This window comes from Prionailurus bengalensis, chromosome A1, assembly GCF_016509475.1.
Source record: "Prionailurus bengalensis isolate Pbe53 chromosome A1, Fcat_Pben_1.1_paternal_pri, whole genome shotgun sequence".
Lineage (NCBI taxonomy): Eukaryota > Metazoa > Chordata > Mammalia > Carnivora > Felidae > Prionailurus > Prionailurus bengalensis.
The window spans coordinates 77,355,527-77,382,835 of record NC_057343.1 but is presented as its reverse complement, the minus strand read 5'-3'; the positions used below and the strand labels follow the sequence as shown (position 1 = coordinate 77,382,835).

At 41.9% G+C, this 27,309-nt stretch overlaps 1 long non-coding RNA gene across 3 annotated transcripts in view; it reads right to left on the bottom strand.

Annotated features, from left to right (window-relative positions):
• LOC122484814 overlaps positions 1 to 27,309 on the bottom strand; it is a 222,102-nt gene that overhangs the window by 194,113 nt on the left and 680 nt on the right. The window lies entirely within an intron of this gene.

Genomic DNA, 27,309 nt, shown 5'->3' with positions numbered 1-27,309 from the left:
CCTCGCTCATGCTCTGTCTCTCTCTCTCCTTCTCAAATATAAACAAATGTAAAAAAAAAAAAACATTTTTAAACAAGACACAAAAAGCATTTATCATAAAATATAAGATTGATAAATTGGACTATATTTAAATCAATGACAACTTGCTCATAAAAAGATGCCACAAAGAATGTAAAAATATAAGACATAAAGTGGCTCAGGGTATATATACAATATATATAATATTATGGATACTATTGGATAAAAAGAACTCGCATTATTCAATAAGAAAAGACAAACAACCAAGAAGATGCAAACAAGGAATTTTACAAAAGAACAAACTTAGATGGTCAGTAAACATTTGAAAAGATAATTAACCTTGGGGCACCTGCGGTTAAGCATCTGACTCTGGATTTGGGTTCAAGTCATGATCTCAGGGGTGTGAGATCAAGTGCCCACACCTCGGGCTTGGGCTTGTTGCTGAGTGTGGAGCCTGCTTGGGGTTCCCTCCCTTTCTGTCTCTGCCCCTCCTCTGAGCACACTCATTCTCTCTCTCTCTCTCTCTCTCTCTCTCTCAATAAATAAACATTTTTTAGAAAGACGATTAACCTTATTAGCAATATGGGAAATACACATTAGAACCATAGTGAATCAGCATTTCATATTGAACAGCTGGAAAATTAAGAAGCCTGCTGATGCTAAGGTTGCCAAGAGTATGGAGCAGTGGAAACACTCAGAGAATGCTTTGGGCAACGTACTTTGTATAACGACCTTCAAGAAAAATTGGCCATATCCAGTTAGCCTGAGAACGTACAAACTTACTACCCACCACTTAAATCCCTAGATAATCTCTTGTAGTAAGTTGCCTACAACACTATTCACAGCAGCATGTTTCGTGTTAACAAAAGAGAGAAAGACTGGAAACAACATCAATGTCCTTCAAGTGTACAAAAGATACATAGTCTGGATATATCCATGTAATGTCATACTCTACTTTGAACATAATTCAGATACCCACATCAACACAATAGAAATTCAATAATGTTGAGCAAAAACAAAACCAAACCAAAAGAAAAGGCCCCAAAACAAAAAACAAACCAGTTTAGGATGCATACAATGATATGTCCCATATAACAGACAAACTAGAAAATACATAATGTAGTTTAGGGAGACATACAAAGCTGGGAAAACCATAAAGAAAGAGATGATTAGCCCAAGGCTTTAAAAAGTGGTTATTTCCATGGGGGCAAGGATGTGCGACTCAGGAATTTCTAAGGGGGTTTCTAAGGTGCAGGTGATGTTGTAGTCTAGACATCAATCTCTAAACACATATTTATATAACTAGCACATACATTTATATATAAACAAATACAGTTGTGTTTTATGTACTCTTACATGCCTGTTATATTTTACATTATAGCTCACATTTTATTTCTTTATTTTTTTTACATTATACCTCGCATTTTAAAAAGCGATGGAGAAGACTACAGTAACACATGTGGACATGTTTCAGGAAGCTTTGCCTGGAAACAGCAGAGAAATGGTATTGTAGCTACAAGAGTATTTTTTTATACAACGTTTTAAAATTTTTATTTAAATCCAAGTTAGTTAACATATAGCATAATAATGATTTCAGGAGTAGAACCCAGGGATTCACCACTTCCATATAACCCCCAGTGCTCATCCCAACAAGTGCCCTCCTTAATGCCCATCACCCATCTGATCCACCCACCCACCTGCCGTCCAGCAGCCCTCAGTTTGTTCTCCGTATTTAAGAGTATCTTATGGTTTGCCTCCTTCTCTGTTTTTACCATATTTTTCCTTCCCTTCCCCTATGGTCATCCGTTTTGTTTCTTCAGTTCCACAAATGAGTGAAATCATATGATATTCCTCTTTCTCTGGCTGACTTATTTCACTTAGCATAATACCCTCCACTTCATCCACGTTGTTGCAAATGGCAAGATTTCACTCTTTTTCATCATCGAGTAGTATCCACATCTTCTTTATCCATTCGTCAGTCAATGGACATTTGGGCTCTTTCCATAATTTGGCTATTGTTGATAGGGCTGCTATAAACATTGGGGTGCCCGTGCCCCTTAGAATCAGCATTTTTATATCTTTTGGATGAATACCCAGCAGTGCAAATCCTGGGTCCTAGGGTAGCTCTATTTTTAATTTTTTGATGACAAACCTCTTCCACCTGCTTACTAGCCTAAAAGGTCCTTTTAAAGGTGGGAAACAAAACAGCCTGTTTGGGTGCCCTTGGGAATGAGGCCATAAAGTAGAAGAAATAGATGATGCAAAGCAGAGGGAGAGACTAACTTCAGAAGCAGCCCCCTGCAGCAGGCAGGAGCAGGCAGATAGTGCAGATGGAAAGGAAGCAGCTTGCCCTTGAGGAAGAGCAGTGATGTCTCACTCCTACAACAGGCAATAGGGCCAGACGGGTGTGGGACTCGGGAGAAGGAGAGATGAGGGTTTGCCCATCTAGTTGCTTGGAAGTCAAGGTTGACAGCGAAAAGAGAGGGACGTGGAGAGGAAGAGATCTAAGAATTTCGAGGGGGACCTGGGTGGCGCAGTTGATTGAGCTCTTGATTTCGGCACAGGTCAGGATCTCGCAGTCTGCAGGATGGAGCCCCACATCAGGCCCTGCACTGGCAGTGCTTGGGGTTCTCCCTCTCCTTCTCTCTCTGCCCCTTCTCTGCTTGTGCTCTGTCTGTCTCTCTCTCTCTCTCAAAATAAACACACATGCACAAATTTTTTAATGAATTTCAAGAAGAGTTGAAAAAGTGGGAACCATTTCAGAGAGTGTAGTGGAACCATGAGTACGGAGTCGCCCAGGTGGGGCTTGTGGTCATGAATTTTCACGGAAACCCTCCCATCCAGTATATAATTTTCCCAGATGACACATAATGTCAGACAGGTGAAGGGGCAGAATTGCTGGAGAGCTGGTCAACCAGGGTCAGAGGGCATATCAAACTGCCCCCGGAAATCTCCATCCACGTGTCCTCTGAGCACCTCAAGCTCAGGCTGGCCCGGAAGGAGGCTCTTCATTTTTAATGTTTCCCAAAGTCTGCTCATGCATTTTTCTACTCTTGCTTCTTGAGATCCCATTTGCCAGAGCCCCAGGCTTCCCACTGCCCTGCAGGTCATTCTGTGACACTTTCTACACCTAGCATTCTGTCACTCACCAAGGTTTGAGGGTTTCATTTACTTAACATCTGATAGGAAGTTACTGAACATTTACAAAAAAACCAAACCAAAACAAAACAAAAAGTGTTCACTCTCACTAGTCACCAAATATATACAAATCAGTGGAAAAGGAAAAACACAGTTTTTGGCAACCAGTGTGAAAACATGAAAAAGATAATGTCCAATGTGGTTAGGAGTCAAATGAAACAAACACTTTCATGTGCAGCTGGTGTGAAGACAAAAGCTTTGCGGGGTGACCTGGCAAGGGCGTGGGAAGTCTTTAAAAATGCTTTACCCCTCAACTCGGTAACTCCTAGAAATCGTCACCAAGAAAATGCACAGGGAAATATACAAATTATTTAACGACATTAGCATCACTACGTTTCGTTAAATAGGAAAAAAATTATAAATAGCATACATGTCTACACAGCTTAAATAAGGAATCTGTTATACAAATTATGGTCCATTTGTAATTTCTCTGCAGACATTAAGAATTATCATAGAGGGGCACCTGGGTGGCTCAGTCGATTAAGAGTCCAACTTTGGCTCAGGTCATGATCTCACGGTTTGTGAGTTCGAGCCCCGCATCCGGCTCTGTGCTGACAGCTCGGAGCCTGGAGCCTGCTTCGGATTCTGTGTCTCCCTCTCTCTCTGCCCCTGCCCTGCTCACAACCCGTCTCTCTCTGTCTCTCAAAAATGAATAAAAATGTTTAAAAAATAAAAAAAAAGAATTATCATGTAGGTATGTATTTCCTGACGTAACAATATCCACATATATTTTAGAATAAAGGAAGGAAAGTTGCAAAACAATTTTGTTCCATTTAAGTTAAAAATATATTTATGTATTGTTGAGGTCTATCCCGATGGAGCTTTTCCTCGTAGAGGAAGCACCTCGTAGAGTATTTGTGTGGTTTCCTTTACTCACAGGACTGTGTGTTGGATCCAAGCGAAAGAACTGCAGGACACGGATCTGCTAAAAAACTATGTGAAACACCTAACAGTCACATTGTGTAAATCTCAGGTACTGACATACACCAACAATCTGTACAGTTCTAGGGCATGATCGCTCAGGGGTGAGTATGATCTGAACTCATTCATGTTAAGAGGGTGTCTGAAGTTGAGCACCAGGCACATCCATCTACTCTGACCCTACACGTGGTCCTAAAGTAAGAAAGTGTAGTCCCGAAGACTACAGGTGGGGGAATTTCTGAAGTATGCCCGTATTCAAGTGGAATTCAAAAGAATTATGGACTGATAGTGACAACTGTGGGCTGAACAAAAATTCTTTTGTAAAGGGCTGTTTCGAAGATTTTGATTCTGACTTGGGAGGAACTAAGGTGATTGGCAGTGGAAGGAATCAGATGTAAAATTCATTGACTTTAAATGTATTGACTTTAAATCAAAAACACATATATTTATGTATTATCTAAAAAGATACTTCAGTACTCTGCGCAACTTTTAGGTACATCTAAAATTATGTTAAAATAAAACGACTGCAGGGGCACCTGGGTGGCTCAGTCGGTTGAGAGTCCGACTTCGGCTCAGGTCATGATCTCACAGTTTGTGGGTTCGAGCCCCGCATCAGGCTCTGTGCTGACCGCTTGCTCAGAGCCTGGAGCCTGCTTCAGATTCTATGTGTCCTCTCTCTGCCCCTCCCCCGCTCACGCTTTGTCTCACTCTGTTTCTCAAAAATAAAAAATAAATGTAAAATAAATAAATAAATAAATAAATAAATAAATAAAAATAAAACCACTGCAGAAAAAGAACTGATCTGTTGAGGACTTTACTAAAAAAGCATACGAACTCCAGCAAGTGAGATCTTGATCAACACACGCATATGCAGGGCTACACTCTGAGTCCACGAAAGCAAACTGCAATCTATGATCTGGGTCAGCCTCTGCCTGCTAAAAACTACGGCCGCCCTCCTGTTCTACAGTCATGCTGCTACAGAATGAGGTAAAGTACATATGCCTCACCTTTTAACATGGAAGTGAGAGAAAATAAAACAAAACTTTTATGGTAGGACACAAGTGCTAGTTGAAGAGAAAACAACTGAGAGTAAAACAACAATCCGAGACCACCCACTCTAAATGCCAGGGCAGTTCGGGCCACAGGGGCAGAAGACAAAGGACTGATAAGGTCAAGGTGGATGGGCGTCGCAGAGACGGCAGGCGTGAGCCTGACTTCCACGGCAGGGAAGTTAGAGGAAGAAAGAGCGGAAACGTGGATCTTGTGCTTATTTGTTTATTTTTTTTTAATATGAAATTTATTGTCAAATTGGTTTCCATACAACACCCAGTGCTCCTCCCAAAAGGTACCCTCCTCAAAATTTAGAAGAGAGGAAAGAATGGTCTTGGAGAAGAGCTGTGAGGGGTTAAGGGTGGCAACGTTTAGATGCTACATCCCCCGCCCCCAACACGCACACAACACATGCTACACACGCCGTAAGCAACACACACACCATACATATCACACACTCACCCCACACAGTACACACACCACATACACACCACACACAACATGCACAACACACACACAACACACACTACTACACACAACACACACACCATACATACACACACTCACCCCACACAATATACACAACACACATACACTACACACAACATACACACCACACACTACACACAATCTACACAACACACACAACACATACAACATACATATACCACACACCACACACACAGTATATACAACACTCACCCCATGCACAATATACACATACCACATACACAACGCACAAGCCATCCACACCACACGCCCCACCCGCAATACACACAACACACTCACCCCACACACCACACACACCACGCACAACACACACACAACATACCCCCCCACAATACACAACAAACACCAAACATAACACACACACAAGTACACGCAATAGACACAACACACGCAACATACAACATGCACAACACATACACTCACATAAACCACACACCACACCACACACGCAACACACACACACACACACACACACAACATCAATCATATGCATAAAGTAATTCCTTGATCCAAAGTAAGTTATCTTGTGAACAAAATTACATTGGTTTGTAATATAATCTAATTTATTCGTATTTCTGTCATAAGCTATGTGTCTGCATCTGTCATGTTTCCACGTCCCCACCTCCTGCTGGGCTGTGTCTCCTGGAGAGTCTGCAGCAAGAGAAGAAACCAGAAGGGTGACTGTTCCTAGGGTCAACTATTCCTCCTCTCTCAGCCCGGACCGGTCTCGGCCACACCTGCTGCTTCCACTGGCTGGCTGCTTCTTGACGCCCCTGCTAGAAATTCTAAGATTCCAGATTCTGCCCCTTCTCCTAATTCAACTAGTTACCATTTCGCTTCCATTTTCCCACTTGTAAAAATGCTCCCAATTGATCCCTCACCTGACACAGTCCCTCCTCCTATCCTTTTTGTTTCCGTGTTTATTGTTTATGCCTTTGCACTAAAGTGACTTTTCTGCCATTCTGTTGGACTTTGGGAAAGCGGGGATTGTTAATTACCTATGCCAACTCCTGCGCACCCAAACGCAAGTCTCTAAAATAAGTTCTAATTGTGGAAATGACAAAGGGGTCCGGGTAACAGTAATAAGAACCTTATTCCCTCTCATCTGAGATAAAGTTTTGTTTTTATTCCAATGTCTAAGTTTTTCACAATAGATGCACACAAAAACATGGACGGGCACATCTCCCCCCCACCCCACCCCAATGCCCTGCAGAGCTTCTGAGACCAACCAAGGTGAACCACATCTCAAATAAAATGATCTCAGATTCTTGGCAGTAGGAGTGCCCAGCATGATATATAGCCTGTTTAGGCAAAAATAATAATAACTTTCCACACAGATATAAATTGACTCTAAGCACGCATGACTTTGCATTTTAATCCCGCCACTACCGGGTGGAACCAACTTTTATTAAATAAACTTAAGCAATGGAAAGGAGAGTCAAGTTATTTAAAACTGAGCTGAGTCCCTACTCATCCGAACAAATAAGAAAACCATAGACTTAAATTTCTGATAGCATCCGGTTTTGCACCAGCCTTCAGACATCATGCAGGTATTATCTTTAAAGCAGTATTTCCTGCAGGTGATTCTTTAAAGCAATATTTTCTGCCATATGTCAGGCTCTCAAAGGGTGAGGCAAATGACTGTCAGCATTCCAAAGCTGCTGGGGCCACCACTCTTACTGAGACACCTCATGCCTTCCTTCCCCCCGTCCCCCACTCCCTCTGCGAACGCACACCCCACTCAGCGACACAGAAAGTGGAGGTGAGCCCACAGCATTGGTTTGGGGGTGGGGAGGGCAGAAACTTCAATTTTTTTTTTTTAAAGATGATGGACTTGAACAAGGACTCTGGGCTCCTCCAACTCTAGCCCCAGAATGGAACTCTGCAAGGCATATACATTGTCGTTGGGTGAATAAATAGACAAGTAAAGGGAAAAGAGCTCAGTCACAAGCCTGTGTGTATACTCTGAAATAGTACGTAGCATTGAAAAAAATGGGTTAAATCTACATGCACTGACAGGCAAAGACTCTAAGACATACGGTTAAGTTAAAAAGTTAAACAAAATAATATATTTAATACATACGAGAAAAAGCCTAGAGGACTATGCATCAAGTATAATAGATGTTACCTCTGGGAGACAGAATGACCAAGGGGACCATGTTTCATCAATACTTCCTGACTATTTCCAACAAGAGCTCATTCATGTATAACTTGTGTAGATAAAAGATAAAGCAAATGTTGGGGCGCCTGGATAGTTCAGTCGGTTAAGCGTCTGACTCTCCATTTCAGTTCAGTCATGATCCTGGGATTGATTTGAGCCCCGTATTAAGCTCTGTGCTGACAGTGTGGAGCCTGCTTGGGATTGTCTCTCCCTCTCTGCCCTTCTCTCTCTCTCTCTCTCTCTCTCTCTCTCTCTCTCTCTCTCTCCCACTCAAAATAAATAAACCTTAAAATAAATTGAAGCAAATGTTTCCAATTGCCAACTGATGTTTTTATGTTTTATGTACTTGTGGTAAGTTTTCATATTTTTATTCATCTTTTCAATTTCCGCTTGCTTTTCATATTTACTTTACCTTTTTAATATTAATTTTTAGTACTTCCCATTTGTTCTTGATAACATATTTTTACTGTAACAAGTAACATGTCTAATTTTTACATTTTGATCTCATGTAATAAACACATCCTTATTAACAAAAGTTGGACTTACTATTTTCAATCTGCATACTTTTTAATTAACTGTTAGATTTTTCCCTGTAAGTATTTTACCTCTATATCAGTATTCATAATGACTTGATTCTATTCTTTTGCATGGGTATATTAAAATCCTACAACCCCCTATTTTTAGATATGTATGTTATATTCCAATTTTAAAAATAACAATTTTAAGACGTATAAATTTGGGTTTGATTAGTTCACGTTTTTAAAAGAGCTGTAGTAGTGCCAGTTACTATCCAGAAAAATTGCGCTAATTTAAATTTGTAGTATACAGGAATTCATTTCCCCCTGCCAATACAAGGAATTATTTTAGTATTTAAAAAAAAAAAATCTTTGCTATACAATAAGAGAGAAATAGAATCACATTGTTTTAAGTATCATTCTTTAACTATAAGTAAAAAATGTTAATGTTTGTCTTTAATTCTGTAGTGCAGTACCTGTTCATGGGTATTCATTTTACCTACTGGGTATTCATCTTTCTTATTGATTTATAAGCTCTCTTTATATACTAAGGTTATTAGGTCTTTGCAACATATATTGAAATATTTTTTACCAGCCCATTATACACATTGTCTCTAAACTTTTTTTTGTCATAAGTGTGAGAAGAGACATGATTCATTTTCAGAAATACTAAATAAAAGCTGTGCTGTCCAGTTAACAGTAGGTTTACAACCTACTGGAAATATGTACAAAGCCCCCCCCCACACACACACACACAATGGAGTCCCAAACCTTTAGACACTTCACTTCCTTGTTCTTCCCCTCTCCATTTGGTGGGCTTATTTTCTCAGGCTTTGCAATGAGCATGTGCCATAGAATAAAGGGAGGAGGGAATGAAAGTCTCTGCATCACCTCGAGGAATGTACGCTCCTTCAGTCAGACTACTTTTTGCCTTCCATGGGCATAGGCGACATCTGGGCCAGGCTGTAACCTCTGTAGCACTCAGCCAATGAGGAACCAGGGGAGGGACTTGCACGCTAGGAGATAAATTGTCTGCTGTTACTGCCCCCAGAGTGCCTGTCGGTCAGACACCTGCTCTTCCAAGAACATTAATGAAGGCACTCCACTGTGTTCGGAGTCTCCTTGTCCCTCCCTTGATTGGGTCAGTGGGCTTATTTCTCACAGTAAGAAGCTTTAAGCTCGTGGAGTGCCTGGGTGGCTCGGTTGGTTAAGCTTCCGACTCCAGCTCAGGTCATGATCTCTTGGTTCGTGGGTTGGAGCCCCATGTTGGGCTCTGTGCTGATAGCTCAGAGCCTGGAGCCTGCTTCGGATTTGGTGTCTCCCTCTCTCTGCCCCTCCCCCCCCCAAAAATAGGTGAACACTAAAATAAATTAAAAAAAAAAGATGAAACTTTAAGTTCTTACTTATTAAAATTAACATGTTCCCATATTGGTTTTTCCTTAGGGTCATGACTAAACAATCACCTAAAATACACATGTAATAAAATATAAAGTCTTAAAGCACGGGCATAGTTTTGATTTTTACCTTTAAATATTTAAAATATAAATTAAAAAAGAGAAAAATGTATACCAGGATGCATAAAACATAAAAACATGAATTTTAAACATAAATTAAAAACTTTAATTCTCCTAGAATCATACATAATTTATATGCACACAGGTAAGACATGAGATTTATTTATTCCCCATATGGTTAGTTAATTATCCTGGTATTAATAAATAGCAATGCTCTATCTACTGTTTTATACTGCTACTTTCATTATATACTAATTTTTTACATAAACAAGTTCACATCTGAGTGTTCATTCACTCATTCTTTCCCGTATTCATTCAACTAATCTTTATTGAGCAAATACTATATTCTAGGCTCTGTTTTAGGCACAAGTGATACATCACTGCATGAAATGGATGAGATCCCTGCCTTTTCTGGCTTCTGTTCAAGTAATAGGCACAGGCCATCAACAAATTGTGATAAGTAGGAAGAAGAGGAACAATGCCAAATAATGCAGTAGAGCAACCGCATGGAGAAGAAGACAGGACAGCTTTCTCAGCAAAAGTGGTCAGAGCAGGCCTGTGTGAAGAATGATAATTGAGCAGACACCTGAAAGATGCAAAAGGAACATGAATAATGCAAGGGGTGCCCACATGTAGTACAGAAAAGAACCTGTGAAAGTCTGGGGGTAGAACACAGCAAACGCAAAGGCACTGGGGCAAGAATAGGCTTGGTATTTGGGTGGGGGGAGCAAAAAGGCCAAAGCAGCTGGACAGAAATAAGTGAGCAGAAGTTCAGAGATTTAGATGGGGGTCTGTGCAGGCCACGGAATGAAGATTTGTAGCTAGGGAGGGTGGTCGGATTTTCACTGCTTGTGGAGCAGTGTGTGGAGGACTGAAACAGGCCAGTGAGGAGTCATCCAAGAGAGAGGGAGGCGGCCGTTCCCAGGAGGATCGGAAGGGATCAGACTCAAGGCGTGTAGCCACGTTCAAGCTTACAGGACTTGGTGATTCACCGGCCACAAGAGAAGAGAGATGGTAACTGAGGTGGTAAAAACTGGTGATGCGCAAAGTTCCAGGTAGGAACAGCCAGAGCCTTGTTTTAAATATGTTTGTTTTAAATAAGAAATTCTTTCTACCTGTCAAGTGGTGGCATTAAGTGGGTGTAGGACCTCCCTCAGGAGGAAAGTTCCAGCTGGAAATACAAGTTTGGGAGGGTCATTAGCATTCATGCAGTCTGCAGGGCCTCCAGGGGAGAAAGCATAAATGAGAAATTAGCTCAGAGGGTGGGGAAGGGAAGGGAAAGGCAGAGGACAGGCCAGTGCCGGAGGCCCGGGTGCAGTGCCCTGAGGCCCAGAAGGGAGAGTGTTTTAGGAAGGAGGAGAGGTCAGCTCTTTCAAAGCTGCTGCAGAAGAGTCAGTGGCAGCATGGAGGAGGTGTTGCTGTGGAGGAGTTCTCAGTTGAAGAGAATAGGGGTGAAGACACCAGAAATAGTGAAAACAGGCATCTGCAGAAGTGCCTGGAGAAGTACATCCCTAGAGTCAGGAGCTTTGTTTGTCTTTAATGGGGGCTAATTCATCATGTTTGTACACTGATGAACTAACCCAGGAGAAAGAAGAAATTAACCAAGTGGATGACAGGGGATGAGGCAGGAATGACAGAATGGGATCTGGGCCCATCTGGGGCTGAGCTCTGTGCAGGGCAAGGACACGTCTTCCTTTTCTATTCTACCCCATTCACCTGTGGCTCTCACGTTGGCCTAAACCCACTTAGTTCTAGAATTCGATGGAACATTTGAATGTCTGATAGAGCAGGGGACATCTTGCTAATGTTATTTTTAGTCCTTATTTTATTAAAAAAATTTTTTTTGTTGTTTATTGATTTTGAGTGAGAGAGAGAAAGCATGAGTTTCCCAGCACGTTGCCCAGGGGAGGGGCAGTGAGAGAGGAAGAGAATCCCAAGCAGACTCCACAACAGTCAGCGCAGAGCCCAACGTAGGGCTCAAACTCATGAGCCATGAGATCATGACCTGAGCTAAACCAAGAGTCAGACAGTTAACTAAGCCACCCAGGTGCCCCTTTAGTCCTTATTTTAAAAACTAACACATACAGGGGCGCCTGGGTGGCTCAGTCGGTTGAGCATCTGACTTCAGCTCATGCATGTCATGTTCTCACAGTTCGTAAGGTCGAACCCCGTGTGGGGCTCTGTGCTGACAGCTTGGAGCCTGGAGCCTGCTTACAATTCTCTGTCTCCCTCTCTCTGTGCCCTTCCCCTGATTGCACTCTGTTACTGTCACTCTCAAAAATAAAAACATTTTGAAAATTTTTAAAAAACACTTTAAAAACAAACACATGTATTTCCAGTTGACCTCAATTTTATTTTTATTTGTATCAAGTTCATTTCATCTGAAGTGATCATACATTCATATGGTTCAAACTACAAACGTTACAAGAGGCATACCAATGACAAAAAGTCTCCCTTTTGCCAAAGGCCCACAATGTCACCATCTCTCGAATCTTATTTCAGAAATATGTTATATACATACACAAACACATTTACATTTCTTCTTTCTTTTTTCCCTTTTTTATACAATCAGTGACATAGAGCTCCGCCTGTTGGCTTTTTTTTTTCACTGAAAATATATCAGAGATTATTTAATACCAGTAACTAAGGAACATTCTCATTCTTAAACAAAGGGAAAAGCCTCTATGAAGAAAGACCCCATAAGAGAAACACAAGGCTGTAAGTAATGGCAAGACTAAACAAAAACACAAATAAATGAATCATACGGAAATGAAGATCACTTGAAAGGCAAACAAGGGACAAGAGATAATAAAAACGTAGAGAAACAGAGATAGGAAGGAGAAAAGTGAACAAAGAATGGAAATTAAAAGTTTAGAAGGATCGGAGAGAAGATAAGAGATGAAAAACTACAACAGAAAACAACATCTGAGCGGTTAGACTCTCCCTATTCATAATGACAATAATAACAGCAACCGTAAAATGAGACATATATTTCAATACATAATAAAAAAAAATTTTTCCAACGTAAAAGAATGCACAATTCCAAGTGAGAAAAGCATCCACTACGTCTGAGAAACTGATGAGAATCTTCAAGGAACATACACATCCTAGCGAGGTGACCCGGCCTTAAGGATGAAGTCAGATTCCTTGGGCGGCGGGTTGGTAAAACGATCAGTGTGGCTTTTGATTTCTTTCCAGCAATGGTCAACCCCAGAAAACAATGTGGAAGTAACTCTGAGATTAAAAATAGAGGAACAACAAAAACAGCCCAGGACACGAGGATTTTATCTCCAACCAAGCTGTCTTTCAAAGACATAAGCGACAGGCATTTTTGAAGTACACAGACTCAGAGACCATGAGTCCCATGAGACGTTCTGAGGAACTCTCAGAGGATGAACTTCAGTCCACCCAAGGCATTGCCGCAAGGCTGGCTCTGTAGGTGGCCGCGGTGACAAAGGGTGAGGACAGGAATGTGCATGCCTTGCACACGGATGGGGAGGTCACAGGACCACAGGCCAGGCGGGATCAGAAGTGGAAGGAGAGGGAATCCCTGGACGATCACTGGGAGTCTGCATAAGCAGACCATACTGCTCAAATGTAAATACTGAAAAATACATAATGATTGCCACAATCAGATTATAGAAAAAAAAGAGGGAGGGGGAAGATTCTAATGTCATCTATGCCGCCTAAAAAATGAAGGAGTAAAAGTATAGGTAACGTTATATTTATAAAAGTGGCCAATAAAATGGGACTATATACCTTAAATACAAAGACTCTATATACAAAAAGCAAAGAAAACAAATCACATAGTGAAAGACTTTTAAAAAATACACTAGAAACTGGAGTACAACATAAAGTAAAGGGACAGAGATAATACCAAACATATCTGTTAATCATTAAATGAAAATAGGATTAAATCACTTATTAAAAGAGAAAGATCTTCATATTTTATCACAAAGCAAAATCCAACTCTATGCTGTGCACAAAAGGCACACCCCGTAAAAGTGGTTCAGTTCAGGTAAAGAGATAAGCAAAGTACAAGGAAGCAAATCCAGAAACAACAACAACAAAAAAAAAAACCCACAAAAAAAACCCTGAGCTCTTGATATGTGACACAGAGGAGAATCCTGCCCCCAAACCATTAGAAATAACATGAAGGACATTAAATACCCAGCAGCAATATTCACAGGGAGAGATTTTAATTCACCTGTAAGCAGATAACAGATTCAGGAGACAACAATAGCCATCAATAAACAAAAGACACAGTAGTGTCAATAAACTGGGAGGAAGTATTTTCAGTCAGTCTGGGATGAAGGAAGGACCGAGCTTTCTTTTTTTTTTTTTTCTTTTTTTTTTTAAATTTTTTTTTTCAACATTTATTTATTTTTGGGACAGAGAGAGACAGAGCATGAACGGGGGAGGGGCAGAGAGAGAGGGAGACACAGAATCGGAAACAGGCTCCAGGCTCTGAGCCATCAGCCCAGAGCATGACGCGGGGCTCGAACTCACGGGCCGCGAGATCGTGACCTGGCTGAAGTCGGACGCTTAACCGACTGTGCCACCCAGGCGCCCCGACCGAGCTTTCTGATATGAAAGAGTTCCTAGAAATTGAGGGAAGAAACAAAAACTTGACTTACACACATACACACACACACATACACACACACACACAGGATATAGACTGCTCACAGACTGCTCATCATATGCGAACAACCCTTACACATACGAAAGAATGCTCACCCTCACCCATGAGAACAAGAACTATTAAAATTATACCAAGATGTACATTTTCCCACCAAACAGCAAACAGATTCCTGACTTTTGCGATATGCCATGCGGGAAAGGGATGGTCTTGCAGAGCTGGTGGGATGATCCCAATGTCCCAGGTGGAGGAGGCTACTTTGGCAAATCCAAAGGGATTTCTGTGCTGTCCCTAAAGTATAATCAGGAGGCCCCCACAGTTCAGGGCTGTGGCAAGAACTACGTTGGCGTGCAAGAAAAACAGGAAGGCTATGTCGTTAGTGTTAGGAGATTTAGGAAATAAAAATACAGGTCATCCTGTTAAATCTGAATTTCAGATAAACAATGTTTTTTTTAGTATAGTAAAACCCTGGGTTGCAAGCCTAATTCATTCCAGAAGCATGCTTGTAATACAAAGCATTTGTATATCAAAGCAGATTTCCCTATAAGAAATAATGGAACACTCAGATGATTCATTCCACAACCCAAAAATATTCATGTAAAAATGATTACAATACTAGGGGCTGGTGGCTTAGTCCATTAAGTGTCCGACTTCGGCTCAGGTCATGATCTCACAGTTCCTGAGTTCGAGGCCCACGTCAGGCTCTGTGCTGACAGCTTGGAGCCTGGAGCCTGCTGCAGATTCTGTGTCTCCCTCTCTCTGTGCCCCTCTCCCACTCGCGCTCTCTCTCTCTCTCTCTGTCTCAAAAATAAATAAACATTAAAAAATTTTTAAAAAATGATTACAATACTGTAATATACAATAATAAAGAGAATACAAAATATAAAGAAAAATAAACAAATTAAGCGGCACTTCCCTTTGAAAACCCTTATGGCTGGTGTGAGGGAGACAAGAGAGAGGAGGGTTATTGTGTCGAGAGGCTTTCACGATCACTAATGGAATCACTGCTGTCGATTGCCCCATGGAATCTTTTTCTGCATGGGGGCCATTGTATATGCTACGGTACGGTATTCACAAACCATTGTCATGTCCTGTATTTAATGTAAGTGGCAATAAGGCAGCAGAGGAAAGGGCAGCCTGACCTAGAACAGAGCAAAGCATTCCCAAGCTCATTCTTGCACGGAAAAGCAAAGGACTGTCCCTAGGTGCTCTGAAGTGACCAAAAATACACCAGTGCCAGGTGTGGACACCTTCGAACGTCCTGAAAAATCACTGATTTCTGCCAAATGCTGTGGCCTGAGACCGAGCATGAGAGACGATCACCCACAATCCCGGAGAGAGAGAGAGAGAGAGAGAGAGAGAGAGAGAGAGAGAGAGAGAACCACGGGCTCAGTTGTGATCATGTGACTTTCGACGTCACGTACGACTCCTATTGCAAGACATCCCTCGTTTATCAAGTTAAAATGTATTAGAAATGTTTGCTCGTCTTGTGGAACCCTCGCAGAACAAGTAACTCGCGATCCCAGGTCTTACTGTATTTGTGACATCCTCCCAGTTTGTCCGGTTGTTGGTCTGTCTGTGCCAATATGCTTCATGTAGCACTTTGGTGAGTCAGGCCTCCCCCCGAGCCCTGACCGCTTTCTAGTTTGATAACCACACCAACTCTGCTTCACGGGCTCACAGCCTTAGACCTCTAGCAGAAAGATGCCTCCACGGTGAGGGGTGGGCCTGAGCAGACCCCTCAAAGGGAGTCTAAGGATATTCCGTGGCTACGGTTGCTGCATGAAGAGCAAAGGAGGCCAAGAAGCGGCCTCCAGCACTCGCAGTAACCGGCAGCTTTGTCTGCTAGTAATCACAATAGGAAAGAAGTGGGTAGAAGGACTGAGATCAGATCAGACGTGTTGTCTGCCTCTTTCTGCCCTGGACAGCTCTAGGCGGCAGAACAACAGCCTCCTCCCAGAGGAACGTCTGAGGAATTCAAACCACGACCTCTAAGGTTTCGATGGTGAAGCTGCAGGAAGAAGCAGAAAATCGCAGCTCTGCGAAGGGGTGGCGGCCTCTGGGGCCCTTCCTTGCGGAGTTGAGGATGGAGGAACGCGAGCGCCAGGCAAGCGTGGTGTCTTGGCGCCGCTCAGGCAGAAACTGTGCTGAACGTCCTCAGCTAAAATGCAGGGCCAATTTCATTGCACGTTGTGTGAAACGTGGGTTACTCGTAAAGGGTATTGCAACAATTTGTACGAGATACCTGCCCACTCCTCAGACCCTGGTCAAGAGGGGGAGAATCGTCTCCTCACCTTACATCTGGGCCGCCCTGGGTGACTTGTAACCAACAGCATGTGGCATTTGGTGTGCAGCACAGCTCATGAAGGCAGGAGAGAAAAGGCTGGCTGGCTTCGCCCTTCATTCTTGGGTCGCTCCCATTGGGGCACCGAACTGGCATGAGGCCGCCATGTTGTGAGGAAGCCTGAGCCACACGAAGAGGCCACATGTAGGTGCTACAGCCGACAGCTTCCAGGCAGCCACCAGCACCCACATTTTTTTTCCTACTACTAACAATTTTTAGAGGGGAGTGAAGAAGGAAAACTCATTCCCGGTCTCCTTGATCTTCGCTAGAGGCCAGATAAAGCCAAAATGCTGTATTTGTTTTGGGAAGATCATGAAATAAAACCTGGCGTTGAATTTTAACTTCCTGCAGCTCAGACTCTTTGGGGGAACCAATAGAAACAAACCCGAAGATTTGTCTTTTTTTAACTGTCACAACGTCGTCAGATGATAAACACTTGATCCAGTTCTCAAGTAAATATCTAGGCAATTAACTACACGTGGACAAGACTCTTCCTGTGGAGAAGATTTTGTCGGGCTTGGAAAATACAGCTTTGCTTCGAAAAGTATTTGAGGAGAAAAGCAAACCAGGGGCTTCTCTGCTCTAACATACAATATAGCTGATTTACTTTCATGATGTAAACGCGCCATTACTTTTTTTCGGATTCTCTCAAGCAAAATGAACAGCAAAGTAGGACAAGGGCTGGAGAAGTTCCAAAGTGTTCTCAGCATGGGGTGCCTGGGTGGTTCAGTCAGGTGAGCGTCCGACTTCAGCTCGGGTCTTGATCTCGCAGTCTGTGAGTTCGAGCCCCGCGTCAGGCTCTGTGCTGACAGCTCAGAGCCTGGAGCCTGTTTCAGATTCTGTGTCTCCCTCTCTCTCTGACCCTCCCCCATTCATGCTCTGTCTCTCTCTGTCTCTCTCTGTCTCAAAAATAAATAAACTTAAAAAAAAAAATTTTTTTAAGTGTTCTCAGCAGCCACCAAACCTTCCCGACGACCATCCATTCAGAAACATGGAGCACCGAGGTGTTGTATTGTTTCTACTAGTTTCTAGTAGAAATGACCTCAAGCTTGGAAGCTTAACCAATGGAGCCACCAAGGTGCCCTGAACAATATTTTCTTCAATTAAAAAAAATTTTTTTTGAGATATTCCACGTGCCCTAAGAGTTAACATTTTACTACCAGCCTATTGCTAGTTAACCAGTTTCTTTTGGGGTAGTTTAAAAATGGCCTACTCTTGTCCCTTCTCTCTTGTTTCCATCTAAAGTTGTGCAATTAAATGTAAACTCAGCTGTTTTACTGAAGGGCCTTTATAGTGTCGGGGGTGGGGGGCGGTTAGCATTTATTGGCAGATTATTATGCCCCAAGGACCGTGCTAAGTGCCCCTCACACGTCACTGTGCTTCTGAGTCATCTAGAGATTTGGTTTAAATGCAAACTCCAGCTCAAGTGGTCTGGGCTGGGGCCTGACTTTAGCATTTTTCACGAGGTGATGCCCAGGCTGCTTGTGTGGGGCCACACTTGTCCCAGTTAATGTCCACTTACAGATAAGTACTCTGAGACTGAGGGGTGACAGAGCTCTTGTACCAGCTTTGCAGCCAGTGAGTATTTGAATCCAAGTTCTTCAGACGACAAAAGAGGTAGCAAAGGGATGTCCCACGGTTAATTATCTTGCCATCCCCACAACCACAGCCCTCTGTTTAGATCTCTGTTTAGGACACTGCTGTGGGGTGAACTGTGTTTCCCAAAGACGTGCTCGAGTCCTGACCCCTGGTACCCACGAATGTGACCTTATTTGGAATAGGGTCCTGGGGCACCTGCGTGGCTCAGTTGGTTAAGCGTCCGGGTCTTGGTTTTGGCTCGTGTCATGATGTCATCATAGTTCGTGAGTTCGAGCCCCACGTGGGCACCTGGCTGGCTCCATTGGTTAAGTTTCCAACTCTTAATCTCGGCCCAGGTCATGATTTCATGGGTTCGTGAACCCTGTGTCACGCTCTGTGCTAACAGCGTGTAGCCTGCTTGAGATTCTGTCTCCCTCTCTCTCTGTCCCTCCCCCGCTCACACTCATTTTCTCTCTCTCTGAAAAATAAACATAAAAAGTATATTGTTCACATTAAATGGGAGAAAGAAATCCAGAGAGGGGAGAGAGTGCAGATACATTTCTAAGATTGTGTTATCTGAAAGAAACAGTGAATTTGGAGATTACTGGTATGCAATTCTTGTGAGAATTTAAAAAATTCTTTAAATGTGTAAACAAACAAACAAACAAAAAAACCCCAAAAGCTTGGAAGTCATGTCTCTCTACCTCAGAACAATGACTTTTCTTACATTTACCACAGAAACGAGGTCACGGGATAAACCACTACCCCGAAAACTAGAGGGACAGGTGAAGACAGAGACTGCAAAACAGCTGACCTGAACCAGAAGCCGCTGAAGCCAGAACAGGCAGGGACATGCCCGTGCCTCAGAAACTGCTGGAAGCTGAGGATGGATTAACCTGAGAGTTAAGAGCTCCTGAAGGCCCAGCGTAAGTAAGGATCCCCCACATTTTCACAGAGTTCTACCTTCGGGACCCCCAGTAGGTTCTTACGGTGAAGATAGGAGAAAAATCCCTTCCTATCTGGCTGGGGGTGGGGGCTGGGGAGAGCAGCCATTTTGAAATGCATCACAACAAACACCTACGCAGCAAGAGAAAAAACTTCCCTAGAGCCTTCCAGGGGAAAGGAATGTTAGCCAACTCCAGCCCCCTCTAGCCTTCCTGCCTTACCTCAGGGGAAGGAAAATAAGTTGAGAAACTCTTATGAAGGTCATGGCCCAGGGGTAGGACTCACTAAAACACTAAGGACCTAATTACAGGATTATACAATGATTCCCCTCCCACTCCCTTACCACCAAATCAATAGGCTCCTTGTATAATAAGGGGGTTACAGCTAAAAAAACTGCAAGACTTTACCCAGGAAGGAGCTCCTAGGGAAACCCAAAGAAAATGGAGAGACAAAAACCAGGACACTCACGTAAACTGAAGTCTCTGATACCTAAGCACGGTAAACACAGCCTGACTCTCAGCCACATAAAAATAACCTTCACACCAAAGGCCGATCTACTCAATTCCTATCACCCAATACAACACATCTAACTTTATTTATTTTTTTTTAAATGTTTATTTTTGAGAGAGAGAAAGAGCACAAGCTAGGAAGAAGCAGAGAGAGAGGGAGACACAGAATCCGAAGCAGGCTCCAGACTCTGAACTGTCAGCACAGGGCCTGATGCAGAGCTCGAACTCACAAACTGCAAGATCATGACCTGAACCAAAGTTGGACACTTAACCAACTGAGGCACCCAGGTGCCCCATATCTACATTTTAACAAAATATTACAAGGCCTGCCAAAAGGCAAGAAAAGCCCAAAATCTGAAGAGACAAGGCAAGTATCAGAACCAGAATCAGATATGGCAGAGATGTTGGAATTATCATATTGAGAATTTAAAATAATCACAATAAAGATGCTAAACATTCTGATAAAAAAAAAAAAGTAGATAACATTCAAGAACAGATGAGTAATGGAAGCAGAGAGATGGAACTTGAAAAACTCAAAGGTAACCTGAAAAATCAAAACAAGTGCAACAAATGAAAAATGCTTTTTAAAAAATATTTTCTTTTATTTTTTGAGAGAGAGACACAAAGCACAAGCAAGAGAGGGACAGAGGGAGACAGAGACAGGCTCCAGGCTCCGAGCTGTCAGCAAAGAGCCCGACACGGGGCTTAAACCCACAAGCTGTGAGATCATGACCTGAGTGGAAGTCAGATGCTTAACCAACTGAGCCACTCAGGTACCCTAAAAATGTTTCTAATAGGCCCAGAAGTAGACTAGGTACAGGTGAAGAAGAATCAGTGAGCTTGAAGATCTGTCAATAGAAACTTCCCAGTGAAATGAAAGAGAAAAAAGAATGAAAAAAAATTGAACAGAATATTTAATAACTGTGGGACAATTACAACAGATGTAACATAAGTTAATGGGAATTCCAGAAGGAGAAGCATGAGAGGGAAAGCAGAAAAAATATTTGAAATAACATTGACTTAGAATTTTCCAATATTACTGAAAGAAATTAAACCATGGATTCTAGAAGCTCAAAAAAATACCAAGTCTGATAAATACCAAAAAATCTACACATAGGCACATTGTACTCACACTGCAGAAAACCAAAGACTGAGACAAAATTTTGAAAGAAGAGAGAGGAAAAAAAAAGATACCTTACACATAGGACAAGTATTACATCAGATTTCTTATCAGTAACCATGTAAGCAAGAGAGTGGAAAGAAACATTCAGAATTTTGAAAGGAAAAAACAAAACAAAACAAAAACACCAACCCAAAATTTTGTACCCAGCAAAATTATCCTTCCAAGTTACATAAAGGAAAAATAAAGACTTTCTCAGATAAAACCTGAGGGCAGTTGTCACTGGTAGACCCCACACTGAAAGAAATGGGAAAAGTTCTTCCAAAGAGAAGGATAAAAAGGATAAAGGGATCAGAAACTCAGATCTATGTAAAGAAAGAGTCAGAGAAGGAATAAATGAAGACTCTGAGGTTGTCCTCAGAAGCTCTTCCTGCCAACAGTGTTGAATTTGAACTGAACCCCATGCTCCTGGAAAACAGCAAAGAATAAGAGATATCCCACCCGTACTTTGACTTCTGGAAGATGACACTGCAAAGAACCCCTCCTCCACTTATGACTTAGGTAAGACTCACAGGAACTCCCTTTTGATTACCCAGGATGACTCCAGACACAGACCCTCCAAATTCCCATTCTTTGCCTCATAAATGAGCTGAATTATTTTGTCCCCACTGATCAATGGGAACAAAATGCTTGTTTATCAAACTTTGGTTGAGCTTCTCTCCTGCCCCCAGGTGCTTGAACATTGGCCCACCCTCAGCCTGAGCCCATTGACAACCCCTCCTGAGAACTAGGCTGACCTCAGAGGAAAACATTCCCTGATGTACTATCCTATCATGCTCCCCCTTTCATTCACTCCCCCACACCTGGATCTTTCTCACCTTGTTTACCCCTCTTTATCAAAGACAACCATTCTGGAGACACTTGCAGATGTTATGGTCATGACAGTGTCCCCATTTCCATAGTCTCCATCCCCCTATTGCAACAGCTTCATCCCCCTCATGCTACACCCTACCCCTTGCGATAATCGTTTTGAATAAAGTCTCTCTTAAGTCCAGACTTGTTTCTAATTCGACATGAAATTTGGCTTCTGCTTTGCACTGGCTCCACATCAGAGCCTGCCAAGCTCGCTCTCCCATCCCTAAGAGATCAGCTCTAGTCCCGTCCAGTCTGAGCAAGTTTCTGGAAGAGGCTCCCTTTGCTCTTCTGTGCTTACAACACCAAGAGCTTTGGCTGTCTTGCTCTTCACGCATTTGAACCAAAAGACACAGATCTCTGCTGTGCTCTATCTGTATGTACTCTAACAGTCTGAAGGGTTTTTTTTTTTTCTTCTTTCTTTCTGAGTAAAAAATTCCTTACCTGTTTCTTAGGCAAACATTGGATTTTCTTTTTTTCACAGAAGCGCGCTTAAAATTTTACAATTAACCTTACCTAGCATAGGGCCTCCTGGCAATACTTTGAGGTGGAGAATGAGAGTAACATTTGCTAGGGAAAAAAAAAGGTTGTATGTGTTGTAGAGAACTGAACATATTTAATTAAATCAAAAAATAGTTTTTGGAAGTGAGTGTTGCTGATTTTATTATCAGGGCTGTGATGAAATTGGCTTGCTCTACATTCAAATTATGGAATATCCTGTAATTTTGGATGTCTCAAGCAGTTTTAAAAGAGGCCATGTTTTAAGGTTGCCAGGAAAACCAGACAATGCATATTCCATGTTTATTTAGTCATTCAGATTATGTTTTGTTAAATGCCTCCCATATGACAGGTAGTATGGCCACAACAAGAAAACAGCAGCAAACAAATCAGACATGGTTCCCTCCTGAGCAGCTCACTAAATCACTTTTTATATTACAAATCTGACAAGTTCTGTCAAGGAGAACTAACCCGCCAAGGGGTAAGGAGTTGAGTGGGGCAGGGAGGGATGAGTATGGCTGGGGTGTCAGACAGCTCCAGGCAAAGAAAACCACTTTGTTGTTCAGTGAGCTATGGAGAGATTCGCACCTGGTGCCCAAGGGCTCCACCTATACGGTAAGCATGGGTATGAATCTATGAGCAACTAGTACAGTATTTGGCGTGAACTAAATACTCGATATTTAGGGCGTGAATAAATGATCGTCATCGGCACATTACAGGATACACCTCAAATTTTAAAAGCTGTCAAAAGAAATTGAGGATTACTCATTTAAAAATTAGGGAACCTGGGTAGTTTAGTGGGTTAAGCGTCTGACTTTGGCTCAGGTCGTTATCTCACTGTTTGTGGGTTCGAGCCCTGCGTTGGGCTCTATGCTGACAGCTCAGAGCCAGAAGCCTGCTTCGGATTCTATGTCTCCCTCCCTCTCTATCCCTTCCCTCCTTTCTCTCTCTCTCCCTCTTCTCTCTCTCTCTCAAAAATAAACATTAAACAAAATAAAAATAAAAGAATTAGGAGGAGAGATATATTCAGGCATCTCCTTGGTATTTTTTGTTTAAACTAGGAGATTGTGCTTCAGAATGATCTGTTTTTGAAGGATCTGTTATTTACATTTGGCTATTGTAATTATTCCAAGATGAACTGAGGAAACATTTTGGGAGAAGGGAATGGAGAAGGTGGGCATCTGGAAATTTAAACAGAATGCGAAAGCAAAACACACAAAACCAAAATCACACTCAAAGTAAAAACCACTCAAATCTTCGTCATTCAACATGTATTTGGTGTACATTTATTGCGGTTAGCATGCTAACCCGTGGGTGTCACTGAACACAAAATGGCAAACGGCCCTAGAATTTGGATTCCAGTGCAGGAGAGAATCAATAAATAAATAAGTATATAAGAAAACAAAGTAAGTTCTGGGAGCTTGAAATACTGCGACTTTGATAATTATACTATAAAGTGAGGGGTGAAATATACGTGTCCCTCATTTCTTTGCTGCACCTTCAGAGAAAATCCCTAGTGATTTGGGGCAGGGAGGGAGGTCTTTGATGCACTTTTGTTTCTAGGGATTTTTTTTTTGCTCCCCCAGGGGCAGCAAAAAGACATGGCTTGAGTGGGATATATATCATCTTCCTTTAAAAGTTCCAGAAGTTACCTTTAAGCCAACCCCAGAATACATGTCATCTAAACAAAATAGATAATGTGCTTTGCAAGCAACCAGCCTAAATTCCCAGATTACTCCTCCAATTCCAGACCCTTCTATGTAATTTGTAGCTATCATTCACACAGAGAAATATAAGCACACAACTGTGTTTGGGGGAAAAAAAATGAGATGGCAACGTGCACATTCTTCTACAACTTTCCTTTTCACCCACCAGCCATAAGTATACCGAGAACACATTTGCAAGTCAGTGCACATAAACCTGTGTTGTGCTACGTTTGTGGATGTACCACAGACTTTTCAACTTTTAATGTTTGATTGTTGTCAATTGTCTGACATCCAAACAGTGCCCCAGTGAGTATTCTTATACATCATCATATCATATATACTGTGCTGTTGTATCTGTAAGACAAATTCTCGGAAGTGAGATTGCCAGCTTACGGGATGTAAAAACTTAAAATGCTGATAGGCAAGGCCAAATCAACCCTTTGCCATAACACTTTGTCAGTAATTTTTAAAATAATTGTTAATCTAGGGGCGCCTAGGTGGCGCAGTCGGTTAAGCGTCCGACTTCAGCCAGGTCACGATCTCGCGGTCCGTGAGTTCGAGCCCCGCGTCAGGCTCTGGGCTGATGGCTCAGAGCCTGGAGCCTGTTTCCGATTCTGTGTCTCCCTCTCTCTCTGCCCCTCCCCGTTCATGCTCTGTCTCTCTCTGTCCCAAAATAAATAAACGTTGAAAAAAAAAATTAAAAAAAAAAAAAGATTTTAATAAAAAAAAATAATTGTTAATCTAAAAGGAAAACACACACACAAATGATTATTATTTAAATATGCATTTCCTAGTTTATTAGTGAGGTTTAGATTCTTTCTTCCGTTTATTTTTTTTTTCAATCAGTTGTATTTCCTTTGTGAACTGCAGATGTATATTCTTTGCTCATTTTTCTATTGGGTTGTCTTTCTCTTATTGATGATTAGAAACCCCCTTTTTTTTAGAAACTCTTTCTATAGTAGAGATATTAATGCCTTGCATGCTAAATATGGCAAATATTTTCTCCCAGAGTTTTGTCTTTTATTTACATAGACAAATATATTAATCTGCTCGTCTGTACCAGTGCTTCTCAAACTGTGGTTGGTGGAACACCTACAAGAGAATCACATGGAGTCCTAGTTAAAAATGGGGGTTCTGGGGCCCAAGCACTGTACGAGAATTTCTGGCATGACACAGGATTTTGTGTGTCTTATCAAATCTCCAAGTGGTATAACCACTGGCTCAGGGTCTCTTATTTTTATGTCTTACATGATTATAAAAAAAAGCATATGCTTTTGAATATAGATTTCAATCCATCTTAAATTTACTTTTGTTCCTGTTATGATGCCACAAATTTTTTAATTAACTGTCTCTATTTTTTTTAATGTTCATTTATTTATTTTTTGAGAGAGAGAGAGCGCACGCACAGAAGCAGAGTAGGGGTAGAAAGAGAGAGACACAGAATCCAAAGCGAGCTCCAGGCTCTGAGCTGTCAGCACAAAACCTAAGGCGGGCCTTGAACTCACAAACTGTGAGATCGTGACCTAAGCCAAAGTCAGATGTTTAACTGACTGAGCCACCCAGGTGCCCCAACTGTATCTTATTTTTAAGTGTCTCTACTTTCATCATAGGAACAGCATTTAATAAACCATTCTTTTTCCACTAAAACATCGTCTTTATCATTTACTGTAGAGTTTCTCACATTCCTGTAGTTTTTGAAAGAAACATCTTACATTTTTTTCTAAAATATTATGTATTTATAAAAAATTCACAACATGTAGAAAAACACTTAGGAGAAGTTTTTAAAAATCCAACCTGGGGGCGCCTGGGTGGCTCAGTCGGTTTAGCGTCCGACTTCGGCTCAGGTCACCATCTCACGGTCCGTGAGTTCGAGCCCCGCGTTGGCCTCTGGGCTGATGGCTCAGAGCCTGGAGCCTGCTTCCGATTCTGGGTCTCCCTCTCTCTCTGCCCCTCCCCCGTTCATGCTCTGTCTCTCTCTGTCTCAAAAATAAATAAAAACGTTAAAAAAAAATTAAAAAAAAAATCCAACGTGTAGTACGTTGACTAGGGTCCCCCAAAATTCATGTCCACCCCAGACACGGGGTCTTACTTGGAAATAGGGTCTTTGTAGTTATAATTAAGATGAGGTCAGACTGGATTAGGATGGGTCCAAACTCAATCTTGGGTGCCCTTATAAGAAGACAGACACACAGTCAATACCATGTGAAGACAGCAACAATGATCAGAAGCCAAGGCATGCCACGTTTTGCCAGTAACCCCTGGAGTTGAGAAGCACAGAACAGATTCTCCTCCAGCGATCTCAAAAGAACCAAGCTTGCCAAATACCTTGATTTTGGACTTTTGGACCCCAGCACTGTAAGTGAATAAGTTTCTTTTGTTTCATGCCATGAGTTTGTGGTGCTCTACAAAACCAATGTATCGATGAATCAGAAATAACTATCTTTGGGGCACTTGGGTGGCTCACTCGGTTGGGTGTCCAACTTCACCTCAGGCCATGATCTCGCGGTTTGTGAGTTCGAGCCCGGCGTCAGGCTCTGTGCTGACAGAGTCTGGAGCCTGCTTCGGATTCTGTCTCCTTCTCTCTCTACCCCTCCCCCACTTGTGCTCTGTCTATCAAAAATAAATAAATGTAAAAAAAAAAAATTAAAAAAAAAGAAATAACTATCTTTAGCATTAGATGGGCATCATCTCAGGTGTGTGTGTGTGTGTGTGTGTACAGACTAGATTGACAGGAATATCTACTTTATAACGGGTAATTCTATACAATCTAGATTATTAAGTGTTTTTACTCCAATGTATCTCAAGAAAAATAATAAATCTTCCCTTCTATTCTGATTATTTTCCTATTGCTGTCCCAATACCTTGGCGTTCCGTTTATTTTAATCTTTTATAGGGCAAATGCTTACTACTCTTTTTTTAAAGGGCTTCCTGATAACTCACAACTAGGTGATCTTCTGTATAAAATTTGAAATTATTTAGTTAGTTCTAACACATTCCCAAGAGTGCTTGGGACTCTGACGGGAATTGCGCTAATTTTGTAATTTAACTTGGAAAGAATTGGCATGCTTTTGAGACTGACTTGTCATCCAAAGATATGGCATATGTTGTTCGTTTACTCAGGTCTTGTTTCTGCCTTTCAGCAAAGGTTGAGGGATTTCAGCAGGAGGA